The sequence below is a fragment of the Phodopus roborovskii genome, unplaced genomic scaffold, assembly GCF_943737965.1.
Source record: "Phodopus roborovskii unplaced genomic scaffold, PHOROB, whole genome shotgun sequence".
Classification (NCBI taxonomy): domain Eukaryota; kingdom Metazoa; phylum Chordata; class Mammalia; order Rodentia; family Cricetidae; genus Phodopus; species Phodopus roborovskii.
Window position 1 is genome coordinate 4,837,239 of NW_026126540.1, and position 17,805 is coordinate 4,855,043.

At 41.2% G+C, this 17,805-nt stretch overlaps 1 protein-coding gene and 1 pseudogene across 1 annotated transcript in view; one reads left to right on the top strand and one right to left on the bottom strand.

Annotated features, from left to right (window-relative positions):
- Ppm1l (protein phosphatase, Mg2+/Mn2+ dependent 1L) overlaps positions 1 to 17,805 on the top strand; it is a 260,607-nt gene that overhangs the window by 210,646 nt on the left and 32,156 nt on the right. The gene's annotated exons all lie outside the window — the stretch shown is intronic.
- Positions 6,214 to 6,702, bottom strand: LOC127232630 (tubulin-specific chaperone A-like; annotated as a pseudogene).

Consider the following 17,805-nt stretch of genomic DNA (forward strand, 5'->3'; position numbering starts at 1 on the left):
CTTTCTGCCTCTTATATTTTTATTCCTGGAAAATGCCTTGTAAGACCAGTCCTTTGAAGAATTCTTTTTCCCTAGCACTTTCTGCCATTTTCTCTGGATTTAGAACTTAGGGGGAGGTGACCTGATTAGTGGGATCATAGCCCACATGCTAGCTGGCAAGGGAACCTGGGAAAGCGAGGATATAGCCTTTTCAGTGTCTGCCCTGGGAGGCATATTATGTCTCCTCCTAGTTATTAAAATGGTGAATATTGTCCCCAGCATGTCATCCGGCCACTGGAGATGACTTTACATTGAGTGACAGAGTGCTGGAAATGTGTCTGAGAATGAATGTGGACCGTAACTTGGAAAACCATGCGTTGGGTCCTTGGTCAATGCTGGATACAGCTGTATCAGCATCAAAAGCAATGTTGCTGTATGTAGTTGTCAAATACCAAGTGGGCTAGCTTCATGACTATCTTTGTAAGGGTAATCTCAGGCATGAGCAAGACAGAAAATTCTGGATGTGGGTAACTGGCTTCATTCCGACTGTCAAAATTCTCATGATGGGAAAAAAGTCTGTTGGATGAGCAGGGACATGCATTTTGGAGTTTTCTTTTTTCTCATATTATATAGTAATTGCTTTCTTCTGGCTAATAAAAATTGCCTGTTGTTGACAATCTCAAAATAAAGTTGTATGTGCTATGAAGAGTCTACTCTTCTGCTCAGCTGCTCTTAGGGCAGCTGAGAGCCTTGCCAAGCAGAATACACATTTGAAGAAAAGGAAAGTAATTTGTAGTGAAAAGCCCTATTATACAAATGCCTTTGTAGTTCTTGAATTCAAAATAAGTAACAGTTATTAGAAAAATGTCTGTGTTATAAAACATTTCCACATTACAATTTCTACCTTGAAAACAGCACAAGGAAAAGTGCTTCAAGTGGCCAGGTGAGCATAGCCATTTTCACCTGAGACTCACTATTCCAGTTGTTTACAGCCAACATCTGTTCTAATTATTCGGCATCTGTGCCTTGCTCGTTGCTAATGTTTTCATTATCACCTCAACTAGAGTGTGTATGTATTTGCCAGATATCAAAAAGTGTATTGAAGATAATAGAACAAGAATGAAAACACAGAAGTGATTGACTCTCACGGGACTCTTGTCATTGTCATTGTCATTCTGTGCCTCTCTCCCTTTTGGCTCCTTTTTCCCTTTTGTAGCAAACCATAAAGATGACTTTATCATCACCTTCATCAGGGTCAATGAATTCAAAAGAAACCTTTTTGGAGGGAGATTTTTGACGGGCTTCTTTAAAGAGATGTCTGGGGAGACTTGAAGCCCCAGGGATGACAGTTCAGGAAATTGAGCATTGATAAATAAATGCATTAACAATATGAGAAAGTCTGTTCAAAGTCATTTCCTTAATGCCAGATTTTGTGAAGCAAGGATAAGTACTGGCCATTAAATGATCCACACGACAACATTGGTGCTGTTTGTAAATACTAGGAATCAAAATAATACAACCCTAGCAAAGATACCACTACTGGAAAGACCTGAAGTTATTTTACAACTGTATGAACTAGGAAGACGGATAGCTTCTCAATAAATAACTCAAGTAGCAAATTAATGGATTCTAGTTCTTATAAACTTTTCACACATCAGATTATTGCACATGGGGGAGCATTGACACCACACACATGTGGATGTCAGGGGACAACGTGTGGGAATGGTTTTCTCCTTGCACCATGTGGGTCCTGGGGATTTAACTCAGGTCATCAGGTTGTTGCCAAGTGCCTTTGCCTCCTGAGTCACCTTGTCAGCCCTCACATTTCCGTGTCTGGAAGTTCAAAAGGCTGCTTGTGAAAGTAACCATATTTCTCAGTAAAGGTCACACCAAGTTTGGTGCAATTGCTATGTCCTTTAATGCAAACAAATGCAATTTTGGTTCAGTGTGTAGTAAAGTGTAGAAACACTAATGATGGTTTGCTTTTAAGCACATGTCAATCCCTGGTCTCTTCCATGTGCTTTGCATGTAGAAACTGGTTGAGTTCTTACAATAGCCCTGTGGAGAAGAAGCAACAGCAAGTCTGCTTTTGTAGCTGAGGAGACTGGGGCATGGGAAAGTCTTTAGACTTCAAGGCCATGGCATGGGAAAGTGGCCAAACCAGTTTCCACAATAGTCAGCCTGATTCTAAAGTTTATAATCTACAAAGGTGTAAAGCCTGGACCAAGAGGAAAAGCACCCCTGACACCAGCCCCTGCTCCCTAGCTGCATCCGTGTTGGGACTTTGCTTTCCAGCTCACTTTGCAGGCACCACAGCCTCCACTATTCCCTCTGAGGAGACTGTTGCTGCGGAGCGCCTAATAGTTGGCTTAGATGCATCTATCCAAATGTTCCTACTTTGATTATGACCAAGATCCCTGCCCACAATTCCCAGAGTTCAACTGAGAGATCACTTAGTGACCTTCACAGGCCATACCAACATGTCCAGCAGAAGTAGCTATAACTTGAATCATTTCCTGTGTTCAGTGTCAAACATGATAGAGAAGTACATGCCTTTGACTCACCAGAAATGCCCTTCTCTGAGTCCAATGATGGTGTACAATGGCTTCCACATCTTGCCTGTGTGTATTTATAGACTGGTTTACAGGTATTTTTCCTGCCAAGACTAAAATATTCCAAAATAAGAACTGTCACGCTCCTTGGCACCCAAGGTTCTGGCACATTCCACACATCCAGCAAATGCTTGCTATCAGAACAGATGGCTGAATAAATAGGTCACAGAAAGGAATAGTTTTTTGCAAGTTCTGTTTGGACTCCACCATTTTCTGATGATGGAGAAACATTCAGGTACACATGTGCTTTAAGCACTGAATGAGAGGACAAGAGTCAGAAACTGGAACTTGGAGATACAGCTATTTGTCCCCAGTGAAGAATTCAAAGTTGAAGCTGTAATTCAAGATAGATCTTAAAGAGAAGCATTGTTGAAAGACAGAAGGACAAGCATGACCCTTGAAGAACACACACGAAAACCTTGTTCAGCCAAGGAGAGCAGAGTGGGGTTCTGAGAAGCAATCTGGCAGTGTGTTGGAAATGGAGAAAATAAGTGTGCTTTTGAAAGCTACTACTGAAATTACAAAGAGAACACAGGACTGTAGACAGGGTCAGATGTGAGAGAGAACAAAAAATATAAGGAAGAAATCCAGTGAAGTTGGGGGAAGGGTGTGCAGTTTTCTTTTGTTTGGAGACAGGGTCTCACTATGTAACCCTAGCAGGCCTAGGACTCAGAGATGCACCAGCCCCTGCCTCCTGACTGTAGAGATTAAAGGCCTGCACCACCACACCCACCCTCTGTGGGTTCTTAAAATTACATTTTTTGGTGGGGCAGTTGTTCTTTTTACATTTACGACTTATTTGTATTGATATTTATCTGTTTATTGGAATTATCTGTGTTATTCTTTAGGTTGCCTGCGCCACTGAATTTTGAGCACAAGGATTTTTTACGTCTCCTCAGGTACTTCACATTCATCTAGCCACAAAGTTAAGCATTGTTTACTGTTCAGCTGAAGAGGAAAGATTAGTCTACCCTTGGGAAAGCTTCAGTCTTAAAAACCTAACTTCGATTTCTTCAAGGCAGGGTCTAGAGAGATGGCTTAGCAGTTAAGACACTTACTGCTCTTATAGAAAACCAAGCTTTGTTCACAGCACCTATGCGTGCAACTCACAACTGCCTGTAGTGGCAGCCCCAGCAGATCCAACACCTCCTCCGGCTCTGTGGGCACCTGCCTTCATGTGCATAGTCGCACACATTGACACACACATGTACATCTCATGAAAAATCAAATCCTTTGTAAGATATTAAATAGGGAGGTGGCCATTGCCCTGAGGTTGTGTCTGAACCCTCCTCTGCACACACACAAGCTGACACCTAATGTCAGAGTGTATTTTAGTAGCAGGTTCCCCACAAACAGATGAGCTTCTTCAACCAGTCACAGGCCACCACTTGATCAGACCAAATCTGTAGACGACAAATGCCTGTTGGGACCTGCTAAGTTACCTCAGTACTTCTCTTTGCAGATCTAAAAGTATACTGCCCTCACTGCAGAACCAGGCTCTCTAAATATGTCCTGCCAGACTCACCAGTCCTTCTGTGCTCCAGTTGAGTAATAAGTTAACACATAAAAGCACTGTAGGCACTTGGATGCAAACTATAGGTGAGCCCCAATCTTTTCACAGAATTAGGGGATATGTCTCTCTTGATTTACTGTTTCTTTCCTTTTTTACACCACAAGCTGTTCAAAACTTCAGTCTTGCATTTCCTACTTTCTAAATTAGGAAGCTGAATTCATGGGCAATGCTGTTGTTTTTGTCCTTAGACTCTGAAGTGTCCTCAGAACTGTCTTCTGAACCCTCTTCAAAATTCTGCATTTCTTTTGAACCTGACTATTTCAAATAAGACCACATCTGTGATGTTTAAATGGAAAGTGTCCTCATAGGCTTATGTATTTGAACAGTCTCCAGTGGGTGGAGCTGTGTACAAAGGAAGTAGAACTTTGAGTTGGAGTCTTGCTAGGAGTGTGGCAGATGTTGAGGTCTCCTGACCTGATTCCACTTCCTATTCTTTCTCTCTGCTTCCTGTGTGTTTATAAAATAAGATCCTCCAGCTCCCTGCCCCTCCCACATCCTTTTCCTGACTATTACCATGCCTTCCTTGCCATGTTGGACTCCATCCTTATGAAATCATAAACCAGATAGATGTTAACCCCTTAAAGTGCTTCTTCCATGCTCTCTTATCACAGCAGCAGAAAAATAACTAATATCAAATCCATTCCTATAACATTACCAATGAAGATAAGCCTAAATTGTAACTGTTTATGTGTCTGGCTTTTTGTTTTGTTTTATTCATTTAAGTGTGTTTTGAAGACTGGGGATGTAGCTTGTTGATGGAACTTGTCTAGCATGTACAGTGTGGCCTGGATTCAACCCCTAGTCACACCATCCAAACAAAACAACCAAAATCTTGATCCTAAAAACTATAAAACTACTAGAAGAAAAGAACTGGAGCTGGCAATGGTTTGCTGAACACAGTATCAAAAGCATAAGCAGCAAATGCAATACAACAGATAGGACCTTATCAAGCAAATAATTAGAGAAAAGGCAACTCACAGAGTAGACAAAACTACTGCCACTCAGGTGTCTGATGAGGGGTCACCTCATACATTAGGATCCCCACTATCCACAAAAGCACAAAGTGGGATCAGTAAGGACATGGAGGAACCAGACCCCACATACACCACTAGCAAAATAGTTCAAATGTTACAGAAAATACTTTGGAAGTTCCTCAAATAATAGAAGCACCCAATCATCCAACAAGCCTACTTCCAAGCATATAACCAAAGGAATCAAAAGTTGAGTCTTGGAGAGATATTTGCACAGCTCTGTTCATTGCAATATGTATAATAGCCAAGAAACAGAAATGGCTCATTTTTATTGGCAGATGGCATAAAAAAGAAAATGTTGCTCTACTTATAATAAAGCATTGGACTTTAGAAAGAAAGAAACCCCCATCACATGCTCAGTGTGGATGGACCTGATGTTACGTTGCAAATACAATAAACCAGTTACAAATAGTATAGTTTTTGCTTACCTGAGTCAAAATCATGAAAAGAGAAATCTCAATCTCTCTCTCTCTCTCTCTCTCTCTCTCTCTCTCTGTGTGTGTGTGTGTGTGTGTGTGTGTGTGTGTGTGTGTGTGTGTGTGTGTGCGTTAGGGGCTGAAAAGATTGGGAATTGTTGTGAATGGAATTTTAGTTTTGCAAGATGAAAAGGTCCCAGAGATTAGTTATACTGCAGTCTGAATGTAGTGACCACTACTAAAACTGTGTGCTAAAAATGACTAAAAGGGTATACGTTTACAATATGCTTTTTATCAGTTTTGTTATTTGACGATTTCGTACATGTATATAATAGACTGCTTACTTTCCTTCCTATTTCTGTCAGTTGCTCTCCATTCCCACCTGCTCTTTCACTGATTGCTATCCTTTTTTGATGAACTCATTTATTTGACACATTAAGTTATGCAAAGAGAAATACATGCAACTGCATAAAAAGAACCACATTTTCATATTATTAAACACAGCAGTGGCCAAAAATAATGAATCGTAGAATGGACTCCAGGATTTAATGCCAAAAACAAAACAAACCAAGAAAATAAAAAACACCCTGTACAGAAAAATTTCAGGCTTCTAACTTCACTGAATCCAGAGTTACACCTGCTTCTTTATGCTCCTCAGTTTCTTTCAAGCCTTTTTCACTTTCTAATATTTGCTGAAGATGGGTATATGCAGCCTCTAACAGGGGCTGGCATCTGGGATTCATCATCCGGGACTCTTGCAGGATTTCTGCCTGCTTCTCAATGGCATAGTTTTCACCATCTTCAGCCTTCTATTTTTCAATTTTTTCTTCTTGCCGCTTTGCTTCTTTCTCATACATCACTTTTTCTTTGACCAATCACAACTTTAAAAAAATCACAACTTTTTCTTTAAAAAAAAAAAAAAAAAAAAAAAAAACCTGGGATTCATAATCATTCATCCTTAAGTCTTCTACTCAGTGTTTATGTGTTCTCACAAAAACAATGCTGCTGCAATGGCTTCTTTATGGTCTTCCAAAATTCCACTTCACCACGCCTGTCTTGATCTTGATCTCCCTCACTAGAGGATCGGCCATGGTCCCCAGAGTGCCGCCCCGCGCCCTGATTTTTATCTTTTGGGTTTGTTTTGTGGCTCATTTAGTTTAACCAGGAGCATGTGTGGGACACTTGACTTGGCTCTGTGTAGTGGAGCCTGATGAAGCCGTCAGTGGGTGCATGATGGAAGGCAATGACATTTTAAAAGGTGTCTTAGAATCGCATTCTTCACCCTTTACTTCAGTCTGGCTTTTGTACATCAAATGACATCTAGACATCTACCCTTTCTGCCAGTACACTTCCCTTTTGCTGCTACTGTGCTGTTTCTAACTACTGTTCAAACAAATCCCACCAGTCAATATTGAGTACACACATATTCTGTGCTGGGTTCCAGTCTGATCATTAGTTTACTGAGCAGTAGAAAGAACAAAACCTTCACACCCATAGCATATTTTAATGAGGGAAGATAGATGTTAGCAGATGCATACACATGTCAAATGGTGATAAAGGCTCTTCAGAAAAACAAAGAGCAAGGAAGAGGAATGCCTGGGTCTTACTTGAAGCTAGGCTAGTATCTGAAGACAATGAAGGAATATGAATGATGAATATCCATATTGAAGAAACAAAGGCCTGGATTCAGGAACGACTTGATTGATTTGAGGAAGACCAAAGCCAGTAGTTAGAAAGAGTGAACAACGTGGAAAAAGAGGGAGACTGTATCAGGCTGTTCCTTCTGGGCCACCAACCTGCTCCCAAATCATGACATAGGGACTCTGTATTATTAGTTTTGAATTTTCAACCTCATCTTAGCTCTTATTTCTTGCTAGCTCTTATAACTTAAATTATACTGTTTCTCTTTATCTGTGGTTTGACTTGGGGCTTTTTACATTTCTGTCTGGCAGCTGCTTGGCTTCTGGCCCTGGAAGTATCCCTCTCTTTCTCCCTCATTCTCTCCTCCTTCCTTTCTCTCTCCTAGATTTCTCCTCCTACTCATTCTCTCTGCCCACTAGCCCCGCCTATTCTTTCTCTGTCTAGCTATGGGTCGTTCAGCTCTTTATGAGACCAATCAGGTGCCTTAGGCAGGCAAAGTGAAACAAAAGCAACATGTCTTTATATATTTGAACATATGCAGCAGAAACAAAAGTATCACATCTTTACATCATTGACACAGACAGCAGGAATAAATGTAACACACCCTTACACAGTTAAGGTAATATCCCATAGCATAAGCAAATGTAACACATATTTACATAGTTAGATATTCCATAACAGGGGATGAGTTAGTGAACAGCAGGAAGGAGAGCGCTGACTTAGACTCTGAGTGTGTGCATGATACAAAGCTACCAGAGGATGCATGCTGGAAGTGACACTAGCTGGATGAATAATAAACTACTGTTCTGAGTCTGGCTTATCTCACTGGGCATGTTGATACCCAGTTCCATCCTGCAAATGACATAATTTATTCTTTGAGACCGAATAAAACACCACTGTGTATAAATACCACATTTCCTTATCCACTCACAGGTTGATGGGCATCTAGCTGATTCTGTATCTCGGCTCTTGTGAGTAGTCAGCAAACAACCTGGATGTGCTGGTACCCTGTGGTACCAGCTTTTTGACTCTGTGTGTATATCCAGGGATGGTGTAGCTGCATCACATTGCAGTTGTGTTCTCAGATGTTTGAAGAATTTTCATACTTATTTGTATTAGTGATTTTACAGTTTACATTCTCGGACCCTGAAGTGCCTGAGCACATTCCCACCGATTGTATGTTTTCTTGATGCTGGCCGTTCTGACTGGGTGAGAGGGAGTCTTGATGTACTTTTAAATCTGCCTTGCCCTCCTTGCTGTGGATGATGAACACTCTTGTGTAGTTTTAGATGATTAACATCTGTGCATATTTAATTTTTTTTAGCTCTTTACGTGTTCTGAATATTAATCCTCTGTCAAGTCAGTATTTGGCAAAGATTCTTCTTCCATTCTGTAGGCTGTTTCTTCACTGTTTCCTTTGTTGGGCAGGAGTTTTTAATTTCATGAAATGATATATATATAAATTTTTGCTCTTACTTTCTTAACTGTGAAGAGTCCTTTTCCAAACTCCTTGTCTACGCCTGTATCTTGAAGTGCTTTCCTTATGGTTTAGTCTAAGAATTTCAGAGTGCCAGGTCTGAGGTTAAAATCTTTGGTATATTTTTAATTAATTTTCATGTAGGATGAAATGTAGGGAAGGGACACAACTTCATTCTTATACACATGACTATTCACTTTTCTGAACACCATTTATTGAAGAGGCTGTAGATGGCAGGTTTCTCACCAAAGCAACTGTGAATGGAGTTGCTGTCTGTTGAATCAGGAATGCTGTAAAGAGAGCTTATTCTGTATGTTACATCTGGGATTGGTGTAATGTGATGCGAGTCTGAAGCTCTGTAGAAAAAAATCAAGGCTGGAAATGAAAGTTTGGAAGTCACCTATATAGAGATGATATTTAAAGTCAGTGGAATGGGTGTCACTAGCCCCATAATAAATGTCATTGACAAAGGTTCTATGGACTGAACCACCACTCAAAGGTAGGATAATGCAGAAGAAGCCACACTATTAAGAAGTAGCCGGTGCCAGTTATATAGGATACTGTGCTGTCAGCCAGCAAGATGGTTCAGCAGGTTAAGACACTTGCTACCAAGTCTGATGACCCAGGCTTGCCAAATTTGATCCTTAGGACTTACATGATAGGAGAGAATGATACTTACAAATTGTCCTCTGACCCCCACATATACGATGTAGAGCACATTCAAAACTTATGCAATAAATGTAAAAATAATGTATTGGCACTTTGGCTAGTCAGTGTTAATAGCTTTTCCGTAGTCCCTACTCAGCTGCCTGGGTGTTTTTCCTTCTGGTCACACGAATGCTCGTAATCTTGGACTTGTGAGTGCTAAGATAGTTTGCCCCACAGTGTTTTCTCCACGGATGCTTTCAGTATTCTTCCTCCTTTTGGAATGTCTCAACAAGGTTGAGGTTACAAACGCAAAGTTTAAAAATCAGATAAATTAAGTCCACATATGTGAACACACGCTGGCCCATACCAATTAGAGATGTAATGCTTGTTTTTCAGTGGGGGGCCAATCAACTTTCCACAGCAGTGCAGTGAAAGTGCTGTTTAGACTTTCAGTCTCACTAGATTTATGACCTGACTGCTTCCTGTTCCTCCCTCATCCCCAGGAGTGAATGATGGCCTTTTTGCAGCCTCTGAAATGCAGATGAACCTGTTGGATGCAGGTGAGCCTATTGATTTCACTTGCTACAGCACAGCCCTGAGGCCACTGACCATAACTTAGTCTTGAGCCAGAAAATAAGGCTATATATAGACTGTCCTTTTCTCCCAAAGAGCTTAGGATTTTTTTTTTTTTTTTTTTTTTTTTTTTTTTAACTAGAAGGTGATAAAAAACAAAACCCAGGACCAGCTGCAAGACAAATGCCCTACACTGAAACCCTTTGTTCTTTCAAGCTAAACATTTGGCCTCACTCTGGCCTGTTAGCTAAGCACGAGCAGGAATGCTCTCTGAAAGTCATATTTCCTCAAAGTGTGTTGTGGAAAATGTTCAAGTTCAGCGTGTCATTTTCCAGGAGGAATTGTTTCTGACGTCAATTCCCAAATGGAAACTATCACGTCCGTTGTTCTGTCTGTATTCTCTAATTTAGGCAGCCAAGCAATACTGTCAGCTCATAAAGCCATGTAAGACCCTCAGAATGAGGAGTCTTCAGGTTCGGTCGATACCCCAAGAACTCAATGTCCAGTCCAGTTGCTGCAAAACGCAAGAAGCTTTAATGAACAGCAAACATTTGCGCAAACCGGCTCCTCCAGCACACAAGGCTAGGGAGAAGCCCCCTCCCCTGGGCCCAGGTGTTTTTAAAGGCAAACCCACAAGCTTAGGGAGGGGGTGGGACCCTCTGTCCATTGAGTACGTGACCCTTGGAGGCCGGATGGTCTGCTATTAGGGTCAGCAGACCTTAGGGCCTCAGGTGTGCTAATTAATCTTGTCTGGGCAAACCAGAGTTACAGCTATCTCTTGACCCTATTTACCACCTGTTGACTCACAGGAAAGGAGGAGCAGTGTGAATTCTTCTTATCTCAGGGCCTTGTGAGAGGAAGCTAGCAAATTCCAAGGAACAGATATTGGTTTCTAGGTTAGTCCATCATTAACATTACTTTTTAGGTCTTTCAGCCAGATGCCATTTTCTTCTGTGAAGTCAAGACTTTTAATGATGGTATGAATGAATGTAAGTGCTGCCTTTCCCTTCCCTATGATCCTGCCTTGCCTTCTGTTCATGATGTCTGCAGGCTATGTCTGGAAGGTGACTTTGTATGTGCTGCCTTCCAAGCCGCCGGAATAACTCCATTACCCAGGGAGGAAAATGGCCTGCCCTGCTTCCTTTGGTAGACAGGGGCTGACTTAGGTGTGAAAGGTCATAGGTGTGCATAGACTCCAGTTAGCAGGAGGAGGAATAAAGAGAGAATAAAGGGCATGGTAAACCGATGTGTGCTGAACAGTTAAAGCCAGCAGGAGAACCAGAGAATCTGGCTGTGCAAAAAGCCTCAGCAGGAGCTAGAACAGCCACTCTGCCTTGAATGGGGAGGCCATGGTCTAGCTCAGCTGGGCCCGAAGACAGCCTTTGTGTGCACATACTCAAATGGATTCCTGAACGCCTTCCCATACACATACGTTAAAAGCAGCTAAATACACGCTTTACTTTCAGCCAATCATTATGAGTCATTCTAGGTTCTACTTCCCAGTTTTTGGCAGTTTGGCCCTGCTGTTCTCTTGCAGACCCTGTCTTCTGTGCAGTGCAATGCTGTTGATCACCCCCTCACTGGAGGCTCTCAAACCAGTTAAAAAGCTAAGCGGTTAGTTATAGGCACCTCCGGGAGGTCAGCATTCTGACAGGTGAGTGTGCTACTGGGGTGTGCACGACCGGGGCCTACATAGACCATTTGTAATGAAAGCCATTTGTCATGTGATTGGAAATCCTAAAGAAGATTTCCCAGCAGATGGTTTCCCCTTACTCCTGCACTGACCAAGCTGATCAGAAGATGCTGGCTGCTCCTCTAAACTGGTCATGGCTTGCCTGCCCCAGCTGGCTCACTGATTAAATCCCCTGCTTAAGCTCAAACAGCAGCCACCTGGAACCCATCTCCACATAAAGGCTATCCCAGCTGAGCCAGACCAAGGCTGTTTTAGCTGCTGCTGAGGCTTTTTGCACAGCTGGATTCTCTGGTTCTCCTGCTGGTTTGTTTTAACTTTTCAGCACACATCAGTTTACCACGCTAGCTGTTGTTTGGACTGGCTAATTAACAGCAGCTCGGTCTCTGTGCAGGCAGCCTCCAAGCCAAACATGGTCCTACATGGATCATAGGTAGAAACACTTAAAGACATTTTTATTCATTAGAACAGATGAACATTGTAAGTCACAATCAACCAGCCTAAACTTTGCCTTTTGATTGTATGTCTTGTGGAAATAGATCCTGCCTTGGAGAGAGATTATCCACAATGCCCAGTTTAGGAGAAGCCCTATGAAAGGAGCCTTGTGGTCTGAAAACAGTCCTACTATTAATTTAATTGGTGGCAGGTCACCTAGAGAAGCAGTTCTATCAATATGACATTCGCCTCATGAAATACATTCTAAATCACTATGCTGTTTGTTTGTTTCTTTGTTTTTTAATCAATATTTTGGGCAAATTGGATAACGAGTTATGGGAGATTTGCCAGTGCTATCATTTCTTTGACTGGAGAACTCTAGGTGACTGATAAAAAAGAAATACTGTTGTCCCAACTACTTAACTGCTTTAGATTGTGGTCTCTGTTTTAAATATTTTATGTGGTATTGCATGGTATTGTATTGTAGGAGAGGCCCGTCATATTTCCCCCAAGAAATTTTTAGTCTTGTGGATGAAGCAGATATTCAAACAAATAATTCTACTATAATGTGATAAGCTACCTGTAATATTTCTAAATTAGGTCAGTAGGTGGATGGTGCTCTACTAAGATACAGGATGCTGAAGACTGAACAGGTGGCATGAGGAAGAGAGATAGCAGGGAATGTTCAACTGGATTTCAGTTGCCCTCGGGGCACCTGGAACGAAGTATCTAAAGGCTATTTTAGATGCAGACCATGAGGCAGAAGAGGAACTGCTTCTGGCAGAAGAATTATTTTTTAGTGTCCTTATTAGAGGGCAAAGTGGAATAAAGCAGGCTGTCGGGGAAGGCTGTATAAACCCTATGAGGAGACCACTGTGGCAGGTCACAGATATAGGCAAGTCAGTCTTCAGAGAGTGCCTTCACTTCTTGCCATTTTAGAGTGGCTCTGACAATAACTGTTTCCAGGGCTGGGAAACTTTCTAAAAGGTTAGCCAGACAGCCATTAAAAGACCACTTGCCTATGGACTGGTCATCATTCAGAGGAGAGGACTCTGCTTTCCATGTTCTGGAAAGAGTATATTTGGAATGCTGCTAGAACTAACCACAGCACACTCTGGTTTTTCTCTTGTTTATAGTTGTCTTAAAGCCCCTGAAAGAGCCTGTCTGAAACATTTCACTGGTGCTTCTTGCTAGGAACAAGCTTGTGAAATGTCTCATTTCAAAGCAGAGGTGATTCATAGTCTTTGCTTTGGCATGTCACTTCTTGGAAAGGAAGTGTTGAGAGTATATTTTCATTCATCTTAAGACTCCAAGCTTGTCAACTCAACTGGTCATACTGAGTTAGTACTGTATTTACTTCTTCAATTTTCTGTTTTCCAAAGATCTACAAGTTTGCGGTACCTAGCTGGAAGAGCTACTGACATTCTGGTGCTTTCCTGAAGGTCTACATTGTTCTACTCTCAGAAGTAAATGTTCTTGTGCAGATTGTTACAGCTCTACTAAATCTGGACCATGATATGCCACTGAAAACTCAAGGGGCAAAGGGCCACTTGCTTATATCCTCTTCTGTGTTCTATTTTGTCCTTGATATAAAGGTGCTAACCTGACCATATAAAGACAAATGGCATCATGGCTTGCATCTCCTCACCAGACTCAGGGCAGTTGCTGTCTGCTGCTAAATAGAATACACATGGGGAGGAAATGGAGAATTTTTGCAAAGCATAAATGACCAAAAGCAATGAAGAGTCTGTTGTAGTACAAAGAAAAACCTGGAATCTGAATTTACAGAAGAAGAATTAGAAAAATTTCCTTACCACCATTACCAAGTTACACTTAAAATAAGTTAAAACAAGCTAATGGATCTTCAATAATAATAATAAGAAGAAATTATTATGAAAGGATAGAGATAATTGCTTTAGTTCTAGTTTTTTCATAAAATTATAATTTTGGATGATGAATAAGTGCACAAAATGTATTTGATAGTGAAAGAATGGCTGTTCTAACAGTATAGAAGTTCACTGAAATCTGTATACTTGGGGTCTGGTTAATTTTGGTGTATAGTCCTTATATTTACAAGATTATTTTGAATAATAAATTTTGTTTAAATGTTTTTAAAATAGTCAGAAACTAGGGCTCCAACTGAACATTTAGCTGAGCTATAGGTATTAAACAGAAGACCGTAAGGCAGTTGGTTGCATTCTGACTCGTGATGTGTGGTTTCTTTAGAGTCTCCCAAATCAGTGTAGGGTCTCCTTAAGATGGGTGGCCTGTGTAAGAGAATTTTCCATGGCAGGTCACTGGGGTTTGCCAACAGAGAGCAGAAGGTGTCAGATCCTCCAGAGTTGGAACTACAACCAAACCTGAGAACCAAACCTTGGTCTTCTGGAAGAGCCCATGCACTTACCACTGAGCCATCTCTCCAACCACAGACAGCAAGTTGTTGGTTTTCCTTTGGTTGTTGGGTTTTTGTTTTTGTTTTTTTCAGATTTATTTGTTTATTTTATGTATATGAGTGCTCTATTGACTTTATGCCAGAAGAGGGCATCATATCCTACTATAGGTGGTTGTGTGAGCTACCAAGTGGTTATGGGACTTGAACTCATGACCTCCAGAAGAGCAGCCAGTGCTATTAACCACTGAGCCATCTCTCCAGCCCTCTTTGTTTTGGTTTTTAATCAGAGCATTTTTTTTCATCGTAGCAGAAATGAAATAAGAACCCTAGGTGTCCATCATGACTTACCATTTACATCCCCATATATATTTCCTGGAGAAACATATATTTGCATAAGAAAACATCTGTAAGAATGTTTGTGAACACTTATTTTTAGTTTGAAAACCTAGAAAAAGAAAAGTATTAGCCAGCAAGAAAAGAATCGAAAGTGAATCAGTTACAGTTTTCATATCAACACAGATAAATCCAACTGACTATTGATCAAACTACAAAGAAAAGCAACGGGAGAGCTCACCAAAAGCTGCCCATTTCTATTGCTATGTAGCTGTCATTGTGGCTGGTGAACTGCCTTGTCTTCATGCAATATGGATGTTGCTTTTTTGTTTGTTTGTTTGTTTGTTTTGAAACTTGGGGTTGTTGTGAGACTTCAGTATTCTTAATAGGAAACTACAAAGGAAATTTATGGAGGAATATCACACCTACAGTCCACAGTCTCTAGACCTCTACCTACCCAGAGTTCCACAGCTCTAGATTCCCACTTGAGGGCTTCTATGTTTTATTTATCCGAGACAGGCTGTCCCGGAATTCACTGTATAGATCAGGCTGGCTTTGAACTCAGAGACCTGCCTTAGACTCCCAAGTGCTAGAATTAAAAGCATGCCCCTCTATGCTCTCTGATCATTTAAGTTCTATAATTGAGTTTATGTATTGCTGACCTGCAGACAGAGAAATATCCTTTATATACATTTGTTTACTGTGGACACATGCATTACAGTGCATGTCTGGAGGTCAGTTAACAAGTTGCAGGAGTCAATTCTCTCATGGTACCATGTGGTTCCCAAGGCTTGAACTCAGATCATCAGGTTTAGGGGCAAGTGCCTTTAGCTCCATTATCCACTGAGCAATTTTACTGGCCCTGAAAAAAAAAAAACTCTATTAAAAAAACATCTATGTGCTTTCCATTCAAATAGTGAATGATGCAGCCTTCTTGTAGCCTTTCCTGAAACCTCCTACAGTAGCCTGATTCTAGAATGGTACCAAAGATGATAGTCCCTTCATGTACATGACACATGCAGCAGGGTAAGGGATCTGGGGATGTGTTGGGTTCTGAGCAAAGTATGGTGCAGGAATCCCCGGATGATGTTTCATCTTGTGGGACTCCTACACTAGGTGGCTTTGAAGCTGCTGATTGCTTAGGAATGGTAGACAGTAGCTGCTAGGAGCTGGGAGAGACCCCAGCCAAAAGCTGTCAAGTAAATGGGACCCTTCAAACCAAGAAACCCAATTCTGCCAACACTGTGAGGGAGCTTGGAAGAGGCTCACAAAGTCCAGATAGGACCCACAGCTCTGCTGACACTGACTGTAGCTTTGGGAGGCTAAGCAGTGGTCCAGCACAGCTGGGTCCAGACTCCAACACTCAAGGACTAATAAATTTGGGTTGTTTGAAGCTGCTAGTTTTGCATAAAGTTGTTAACAATAATAGCATTGGTTACACTCATTGTATGTCACTGCTAAACAACTCTGCTGCCAGCCTGGCTTTGGTCAATCCTCTCCTTTTCTGGGTCTGGACTTGTATTGTTACCCTTTCATAATAAAAAGAAAGATGCTTCTGATAGTTTAAATCTATACTCCAAATTGTCTCCTCCCACCACTCCCCAAGAAAAGTCCTCATCATAGGGCAGGGGAAGGTTACTGAAATTGTAATGATAGACTGTGTAAAATATGAACCCACTCCCCACCCTTTGATATTGAATTGTAACTAGGCTGTATTCCACAACTCCAGAGATAAAATGCAGGTTTCTGTCTTTGATGCATTCCGTACTTAGCTGTGGGCACAAACTAGGACACAGCAATTGCTCTGCTGTCTGGACAAGCAGCTGAATTGTGGGAGAAGGCACAACATCCTCCTTTCCCTGCGGTCACACACTCAACTCTTCATCTTGTTTTATGCACGCTTATAAATAACCATGTGTAGATAAGATCTTTGGTTACGGTCAGGTAGATCCTCCATATAAAAAAGTGAAATTACCATTCAGAAATGGCATATGTCTTTTTAACTGACTTATGAGTCAGTCCTAATGGCTAATTTTAGTTTTCAACCTTAATTTCCCTGTAAGTTTGAGTCAGGCTGTCGCTGACTTCTTTTGTGTTTTGGGTCCCAAGTGCACCATTTATTTGTCCCTCTACCTGTTGAAACTTCAGAAACACCATCCTGAAGCATCCAAAGTGGCAGGAGTACAAAAAAACTATTTGTGACTGATGCTTGCAGCTGTTTCCATGCATGATGCTTCCAGAGGTCTGTAATTAGAACATTTTATGCCTGTACCACAGCCCTTGTCTAAAAATGACCATGTTAAACAGAATGCGGACAATCTTTTTTATGATGATGGGTTTGGTTCTACAGTAAGCTCTTGCACACCTGGGCCATGTTTACCAAGGATAAAATTAGATGATTTTGATGAAAATGAGATGTAGCCATTGAAAAGAGTTTGTTTATGGTATTAAATTTTTAAGTAAAAATAGAGTACTAGCCAATTCCATCAGTCACAGCTGAAGAAACACCAGCCAAGAAGCATTGGATCTCTCTCTGCTCTTCTAAGTCCCAATACTAAAGTTGTTCGCTTAAGAGCTTCTGTTGGAAACAAAAGCAAAGTATGTGTCAGTGTGTGTGTGTGTGTGTGTGTGTGTGTGTGTGTGTGTGTGTGTTTGTGTTTGGAAGCTGTGGAAGAAAACTTCATGTTGGCTTTTGATTTAGGACAAGTATCTATCACTATCCCTTTACCAGTGTTAAGAAATGAGTGTTAAGGATGTTTGATGACCTTGTGTAGTAAACCATCATAAGGTTAAAATCCTCCCAGGATGTTGTGTTTAAGAGTTACTTTCTTAGCTGGGCATGGTGATGCACACCTTTAGTTCCAGCACTCAGGAAGCAGAAACTGGCAAATCTCTGCAGCCAGGTCAACAAAGTGAGTTCCACAATAGCCAGAGCTCTGTTAAACGGAGAATCCCTGTATTGAAAAGCAAAACAAAGAGCTACAAGCAAGCCTGAATTAAATGCT